At 35.2% G+C, this 8,586-nt stretch overlaps 1 long non-coding RNA gene across 1 annotated transcript; it reads right to left on the reverse strand.

Moving 5' to 3' along the window:
- Positions 1–268: 268 nt before the first annotated feature.
- Positions 269–6,390, reverse strand: LOC142169405 (uncharacterized). The gene is made up of 3 exons (XR_012699111.1): positions 2,189–6,390; positions 1,434–2,116; positions 269–1,365 (listed from the first exon to the last, which is right to left on the reverse strand). It is a non-coding gene; the product is annotated as an uncharacterized LOC142169405 (long non-coding RNA).
- Between the last annotated feature and the right edge of the window lie 2,196 nt (positions 6,391–8,586).

Raw genomic sequence — 8,586 nt, forward strand, 5'->3', positions numbered from 1 at the left:
ATCTTACGAATGTCAATATTTAGTCATGGGTTGCAAGATATACCCTTGAAATTTTGTAAAATCTGCTGTAAAAAAATAGTTACAAAAGAGTTATAGATGATACTTGAATACATGTAAAGTATTATACAATTTGAAAGTTCGAAAGATACAAAACTTCCTCAAAGTTATTCAAAGAAACGTGTGTGTTCCTATTTCTTCTTTCGTATGTTTACACCATTATGAAGTTGAGACGTCTTCTTCATTAAGTGTCGTTTATAAAAGGGCCCTCTTTTATAAACCGTGCTTGTTTTAAAAAGTCACGAAGTACTGAAGCATTTTTAATGCATAACAAAAGACTAGTACAGAAACTCGGAATAAAATATCATAGAAGTTGAACAAAAACTTAGAAGATGATATTATAATAACTTGGTTAAAACTAAGTATGAACTTATTTCCAACCTAATTGTCTTATACAAAAAAACCCAAAATGGACTAGGGGTAAGATTTTTCAAAACATTAACCCCAAATGGGACCAGGGGTAAATCTCCAAATGTTCCACCAAAAAAACAAAGAAATATTTCAAACTTTTTAACTTTCACTGTGGGGCAGAATCTGAACCGGTAGGATGAAGAGTGGCATCATCACCAGAAAGAAGAGCAACTTGAGCAGGAGAAGGTTGAACAATAGCCTCACCAGGAGCGATTTCATCACCCTCGAGAATGCCAATCTCAGGTGAAGAAAAGCTTTGACTCTGCTGGGTCTTTTAAATCGTCTATGTAGTCTTTGCAATCTCAGCATCTAAGTCAAAGCTTTCCCAGCTTACTTCTATTAACATTTCGAGGTGAGTATTCAAAAAAGCCCAGTTAACATCAACAACGGCTTTATCTTCAAGGGTCTCATAATCTTTTTCCCACTTCTTAACCTCAGCTCTTAATTCATCCTTCTCATTCAAGGCAGCATCATAAGAAGCCTGTAGGGGGGCAAGAGATCTCTCTAAAAACTGAACTTGTCCGAGGATGCACGAAGATCTTCTTGAGTTTGCGTGAGCATTTGAACAAGCTCCCAAGAGTAAGCTTCATTTTGGTTTAGAAAATCCTTTAAGCTCCTAATATCTTCAGAAGCCTTGGAAAGCTGCTCAGCAAATGAAGAGTCGAGAAGATTCTTGTCTTTGCCCGCCTGATTGGATGAGGCTTTCTCAACCGCTAGTTCTGCTGCCATAACCTTTATTTGTTGCTCTAAGGTGCACTTTTCTTCCTCTAAAACCCCTATCTCAAGTTGAAACTCCTCGAACTATTCTTTCCAGTTGTCCACCTCAGTGTGATAATCATTCATCAACTGCTATGTGTGGATGATCCTTTTCATCATCTCTGTTCCGATGAGATTGATCTACGCAATGAAAAGAGGAATGTGATACCAGTAAAAGAGAAATCACGTAAAATAAAAAGACAAGTTACCTTTAAAGACGAATGCACAATATCATTCATCCACGTTAGAAAACTGTGACTTTCCAGTTTTGACTTCTCAACTGGGCCAATCAGTGGTTTCAGCCATACATCAGCTTGGCCAGATTTCTTCAAAAGATTACCATCTTCAAGAATCTCGATGGTAACTTATTTCATTGCTCTACTGTTACTGGAGGAACCAACTTTAACATGGGAAGTTGTAACAGTAGGAGCAGTCGAGGAAGTCAAAATAGCCACGGGCGGAACAGTAGAAGCAGCAGCAGGAACGGGTAACTGAGGTTCAATCGGAGCAGAGGCATGAAAAGTGGCAAGAGGCATTTCCTCAGATATAAAGACAAAGCTTTCTTCATCAAACCCACGAGAAAAGAGTTGTTCAGTAGAGTCATGGGGTGCAGCAGGCGTCTCTTCATATGAACTCACTAAGGTAGCATTTTCAGGCTCAGACATGGGAACAGAACTAGGAGGGGGAGTAGCTTCATCATCTGAAATGACCCGTCTCCTAGCCTATGGCTTATGAACCAACGAGCCTTCGTCCCGTTCTTCTTCTTCCTCAGAGTTTTGTGGTCTATCAGCTTTTCTTTTTGACGAAGAACTCAAGATTATCTCTTGAGCCTTTGATAGAGAGAGCCTCAAAGCAGTGATTGAAGCAGCACTCACACCTCGAATGGGAAACCCTAACAAAGAAAGGGGTTAATAAGTTCCAAAATAAACATGGAAGTAAGGAAGAAAGTGAAAGAGAAAGTTACCATGAGTCTTAACTTTCCATCCAAATTTGTTTAAAAGGTATTTCCAGGACCTTTCTTCCATAGGAGCAACGGTTAACAATTTCTCTACCCAACCACGTAGATCAAGAATCTCCTCAACAGTTCCCATGGTTGCTGAAAAAGAAAAGTAAAACAATTACGAGATTACAAGTTCTTCACAAAAAAAAAAAGAGAAATAAAAGATTGAAAGAAAGACTTACGTGCAAAGTTCCACTTCTTAGGGAAGGGCATGTTCTCTTCACCTACTAACCCACTTATAGGAGCAGCAAAAAATTGGGCATACCAGCCGCGATCTTTGTCGTTTTTAGGGCTAACCAAAACCCTCTTACTCCTCGCCACGAGAGTAAAAATCCCATGACGAAATACTTTGGGAGAGTAAAGATGAATCAGATGGTAAAAGGTGAAGGGTAAAGAAGCTAAATTTGCCAAGTATCCAAGTCATGCCACAGCCCTCCATACAATAGGACCAATCTGTCTTAAACACACATCGAAGAAACGACAAAACTCAATGATAACTGGATCAATAGGTGGCCTAAAACCTAATGTGAAGGGATACGTATACACAAAAGAAAAACCATCTTTAAAGGAAGCGATCCTTTGATTTTCATGGGGGACCAGAATTGAGAAGTCAAATTTCTAATAGCAATCTCTCCACACAATAGAAACCAAACCCTCAGTAATCTAGGAAGGGTAAACATCAGCACGATCGTGAGAAGTCATGGAAGTGACCTGATTTTTAATTAATTCTCTATCAGTGACAAAGGAAAGTTCAGCGGAAATAATCTCGTCGACAGTAGGTTCACAAAGTGGTTCACTAGAATCCGTACTTCTAGCGGAAGATCTATGTGAAGAAGAAGCCCTAGTTGTAGAAGATGATGGAGGAGTAATACTGGGTTGAGAAGGAGAACCACGTACAGACACTGACCCTAAACTACGTAACCTACCACCTCTCCTATTCCTGATAGGAGCGGAAGAAGGGGAAAGTTCATCCACTATGACGACTTTTCGAGGATCAAGATTTAAAGAAGACATAGTTGTATGGGGAAGTAGAAAGTAATGAAGAACAAGAGTAAGTTGTGAATAAATAACACTACAGAAAAGTTTTCGTAAAAGCAAAGACAAAGGATGTATTTATATGTAGAAGCAATCGTCATGTAAAGAGGGTAATGATGGAAACGTCATTATGAAAACAGTCACTTCGTGACTGATGCAGCCGCAAAAGAGCTCTAAAACCCGCTGAAGAGTTGCAGAACCAATCGATGACTGCCATGTGTCACATGCATTAAATGAAAGTGACATACGACGCATTGGATCAGAGGAAGATGCAATGATACGTGAGAAACGGCGGCAAAAAATTCCCTCCATAAATATGATCCACTTCCCAAATATTCAATTGCTGAATAATTGGTAAGTGGGGGAACTATCTGTATTGGTAAAAATAAATGTTACACGTGGAGTTAATTATGTGATTGACATGGCAAGGCACGTGGATCACTAGAAAAGCAACAGTTAGAGAGGAGCACTAAAACAGACACGAGTCGTAGTAGATACGAACAAATCACCCACGAGGTGAAAAGAAATGGTTGCTCGAGTCTCTTTAAGTTATATGAAGAGGCACCGGTGGAATGAACCAAGACAGTAAAAAGGGCAGATTCATGGATCTTCAATTAATGAGCGTGGATGATTACAAACGTTACAGAATCTTCACGAACAGTTACGATTACCAATTATAATATTTCATTAATGTCATTAATGCTCATAATGACTCGGTCTTAAAAGAGAAAAGACGCTGTACTTGAATACCTCTATATAAGAGAAAGAAATGTCATTTGTACAGACACGTTCTGATTATTATTGGAATATAATTATTTTCTTGTGCTTTCTAATTACTTTGACATTTCTTATTCTAATTTCCTTTCTTATTTCTGAGAAATATTGAATTTCTTGATTATCATTAACCTGAGTATTTCTAAAAATAGGCTTTGACTGAGAATCTAATTCTTTGGTTAAACAAAAACCGTTCGTTTGACTAAACTCAAACGAAGCACTTTCATAAACTTCCAGCACCTTTCCTCGACTAAAGCACCCATCAAACTTCTTATTATCTGGGTACTTGTTGCCTTGTTATATGCATTTGGTTAAATTTTTACTCCCTCTGTTTCAATTTAGATGAGCTACTTTGATTCGGCACGGAGTTTAAGAAAAAAGAATAAAACTTTTGAAACTTGTGGTCTTAGAAGTTTAAGGGGTAAAAACTTTGTAACATTTGTGTGGTTATAAAAGTTTCTCATTAAGGGTAAAATGAGTAAAATGAAGAGTTTAAAGTTGAATTATTTTCAAATTTAGAAATGTGTCATTTATTTTGGAACGGACTAAAAAGGAAAGTACCTCATCTAATTTGAAATGGAGGGAGTAATATAATTACACACACTTTTTGTCAAGTTCAAAGGGTGATTAAGCCCCCAAATGTGATGCATAGATCCGCCACTGGTAATTTCTGGTAAAATATTTTTTTTGTATATGAAATGAAGAAAAATTCACACGTGGTAACACAGAAGCGTTAGGTTGTTAAAGGTTTGAAGGTAAATGTTGTTTAGAGTTGTGTTTTCTTTATTTTTATGATGTTCGTGTGTCAATGTGTCTTTGCATGCATATATTCGATTACATAGCTTATTTAGGTTATAAAATTTATTTTCATCATTTGTTGTTTTTGTTTATTTGTGTCATATTTGTAATCGAATATATAAAAAGCTCAGATTTTTAAAATAAAATATTGACCGACAATGTCAACCAAAATTAGAAGTAAAACTTTTTGCCTTTACATTGAAAATCGTTAGACATTCTCTATTGTTTAAGTTAGGAAAGTAAGTCATTCTATTCCTAATAATGTAAAATTGACAATCCTAATTGATTTGAAAAGGCACGTACATAACGTTTTACCGAATATGGGAAGGAATAAGATTTGATCAAGAATAATTTTAGGTATCTTTTTATTTACATTAGGAATGCTTGGGACGTTCCTATACACAACCATAAACTAATAAGAATCCTAGTTTAGTTAAAAAAGAATATCTATAAAAAACGAGTTTTAGAGAGATGGATATGGGATTTGATGGAAAATATACAGTTTAAGTCCTACAATCTTCCATTAAATATACGTTTTATAATAATTGTTAGGGCTACACGTGCGAGATACGTGAAATAGAGACTAATTTATATTTATATCTATCTATTTTCTATCATTATAAAAGCACGAATATTCCGCGCTAAATATTGAACAACAAAAATATCTTCAAAATATTGTCCAACTTTTATACCCCTTAATAACTCAATTATTTTTTACATAGAAGCAACCTCGCGTTGGATAAATTTGTAATAGTATAAATTTTAGCCAGTACCTTGGACTATGAGTTCAACTAATAATAAAATTATTCGCTAACTTTGTAATAGAATGTGAAGTCCTAATGTAATTGTGGCGGAAGAATGAGATTAATACAGCTACTATGTAATCCTAATTACTGGTCTCATTATAAACTAAGAGACTCTAGTAGTATACACTAAAAACAAATTAATGAAGCAATAACTCAAGGGTCTTTTTTTTCAAACAACTCAAACTCACTTATGAATATTCATGACATTATTTACATAAATTTTACTATTTCCAATGACTTTATATGATTAAATCGAGCGGGGAGAACTTCATAGTTCTAATATCACAAAAATTTACAAGACGTTACGGGGCCTAAAGCCTTTGCTTCAATAGACCCTCCAGCCGGCCTTGAAATACAGTAAACTCAAAACCATATCACTCAGTCAACTACGTCTTAATCCCAAACTATTCACATTATCAGGCCGACTCCTCTCTAAGCCCGAAAATATGATTTCTTCCAAAAAAGAAATTTAATAAAACGAATTAAGGATTAAAGCAAATAATAGATAGCATACCAGGTGAGAAATGGAATTGAATTGAATGAGACCGTGAGAAGGGTGAGGAACAATGACGAGATCTGTAGAAGGTTCTAGACAAACTGAAGCCCAAAGAGATTACTGCGACTAGCAAGTTTCTGGCTGCTATTTTCAGCGAAGAAGAAGAGGTAATTAAGGCTTTATATCGAAAATAAAAGGGAGTTGGATATTAGGGAGCAAGGAAGGTGAGTGGAAATTTCTTGAGAACAGTAGCTATAATAGCCAGAAGATTTGAATTTTGTAGTATATGACATTATATTTTGAAATGTGAACAGATGTTTGAAATCGTTTTGTACGCTCCTACATATCTTTGAAAAGCACTTATTCCAAATCTCCTAAAAGCTACTACTACTACAATTATTAGTCTGACGCGGTTTTACAGCAGGTGATTTAATTTATTAAGTTCGTTTTCAGATTTAAAGCATTAAAATGGAGTAGATATAAAGTTGGAATTATGTATCTTGAACTAGATATAAAAGTTGAAAATATTTTAAAACAAAAAGTAAAACAAAAAATCTCTTTAAAAGTACTCTAAGTAATTTTATACCGCATACCGTACAAGAAATGAAATTTAGATTTTTTTGTTAGATTATATTAACCTAAATTACAACCTAGAAAGTGACGACATATTACTTAATTATTTAGATACTAATACCAATTGTTAGTAATAACTTTCTTGCACTTTAAACATGTGTAAGCTATCTGTATTTGTTTTTTAAATTATAATATTTAATTAAATAGGAATTTCTCTAAAAGATTATTTTAGTTTGCCCATTTATTATCCCGTTTCATATTGTCACGACCCAAAATTCACTATAGGTCGTGATGGCGCCTAACATCGCCGTCAGGCAAGCCATCAGTGATTTACCAATTTAATTACTCATTTTATTACTTTTGTAATCATAAATTTTAATAAGGAAGGAAATTTACACTTCTAAATCAACGGCGACGTACAAAATTTGTAGTTTATAAAAAGCAATAATAATATACGAAACTGTAAACATTAATTAGTATAAACCCAAAATCCTGTGTCACAAGTGCATGAGCATTCACTAAGGAGTTCAATAAGAATACAACATCTGTCTAGAATATAAATAAGACATGATGAAATAAATATGATGATGGAGACTTTGTGGACTTCGATGCGTAGCCTGGATTGCAGCTCACATGTCACGACCCAAAATCCATTAAGGTCATGATGGCGCCAGACACCACTGTTAGGCAAACCAACGATAAATACTTACTAAATTAGATTCTCATTTTTTATTACTTTTGAAATCATATTTTTTTCCTTTAATATACATAGTAAATAATGAGGATTTACAGAGTAAATAATAATACCTTTACCAAATTCACTACAGAACAACCCATAATCCTCCCAAAACCCGGTGTCACAAGTGCATGAGCATTTACTGAGAATATAAAATAAAATACAGCAACTGTCCGGAATACAAATTAGACAGAAAAAATATAAATAAATCTGAAGGAGACTCTACTGGTTGCGGATCGTAATATAGAATGCAACTCACCTAAGTCTCTGCATTAACCACACCTCTGCGCCCACAAGGCCGCTAGACATATACGTACTTGCACAAAAATATGCAGCAATTGTAGCATGAGCACGTAAACAACGTGTACCCAGTAAGTATCAAGCCTAATCTCGAAGAAGTAGTGACGAAGAGGTCGACTTTGGCACTCACTAAAGGTCAATAATATTAAAAATAGAAATATTAAATCAACATGATTTATAGGATTAACAATAATTTTCTTTAACCAGCAGAAATAATTAAATTCCTTCAAATGCGATCATTTCCAATTTATTAATTAATTTCACAAGCTGCAATAAATAGCAAAGTATCGTGTAATTATTATTATTAGGCACGATGTCTGCCGAGATCGTTCGGCCCGATCCAGAGTGTCGTGTACATTGCCGAGGGACGTACGGCGCCATCCATAGATGCACATATACTGCCGAAGCGTTCGGCCTGCTCCACAAGAAAGGAGGATACTTTCTTATGTAGCTCCGGAATGAGAGTATATATTTTATAAAATTAATACGAGTGGATGTACAATTGCAATTTAGCAGTTAAAGAGTTTTCACAAAAATTCAAGTACGTGCAATTTTAGTCTTTTACTATTTTCTCTAACAATTACAATATAGTTCTAATACTTTAATTAAATAAAGGATGCAATTAACACACTTAATTCATGATTTGAGTCCTAAACTACCCGGACTTTAGCATAAATAGTAGCTAAGCACGGACTCTCGTCACCTTGTGCATACGTAGCCCCCACAATTAGCAACAATTATTAATTTAATTCATCTATGGGGTAGATTTCTCCTTACAAAATTAGACAAGAGACTTACCTCGGTCAAAAGTCACAATTCTATTCCGAAGTCGTTTGCTCAAAAG

This window comes from Nicotiana tabacum, chromosome 15 (genome assembly GCF_000715075.1).
Source record: "Nicotiana tabacum cultivar K326 chromosome 15, ASM71507v2, whole genome shotgun sequence".
Taxonomy (NCBI): domain Eukaryota; kingdom Viridiplantae; phylum Streptophyta; class Magnoliopsida; order Solanales; family Solanaceae; genus Nicotiana; species Nicotiana tabacum.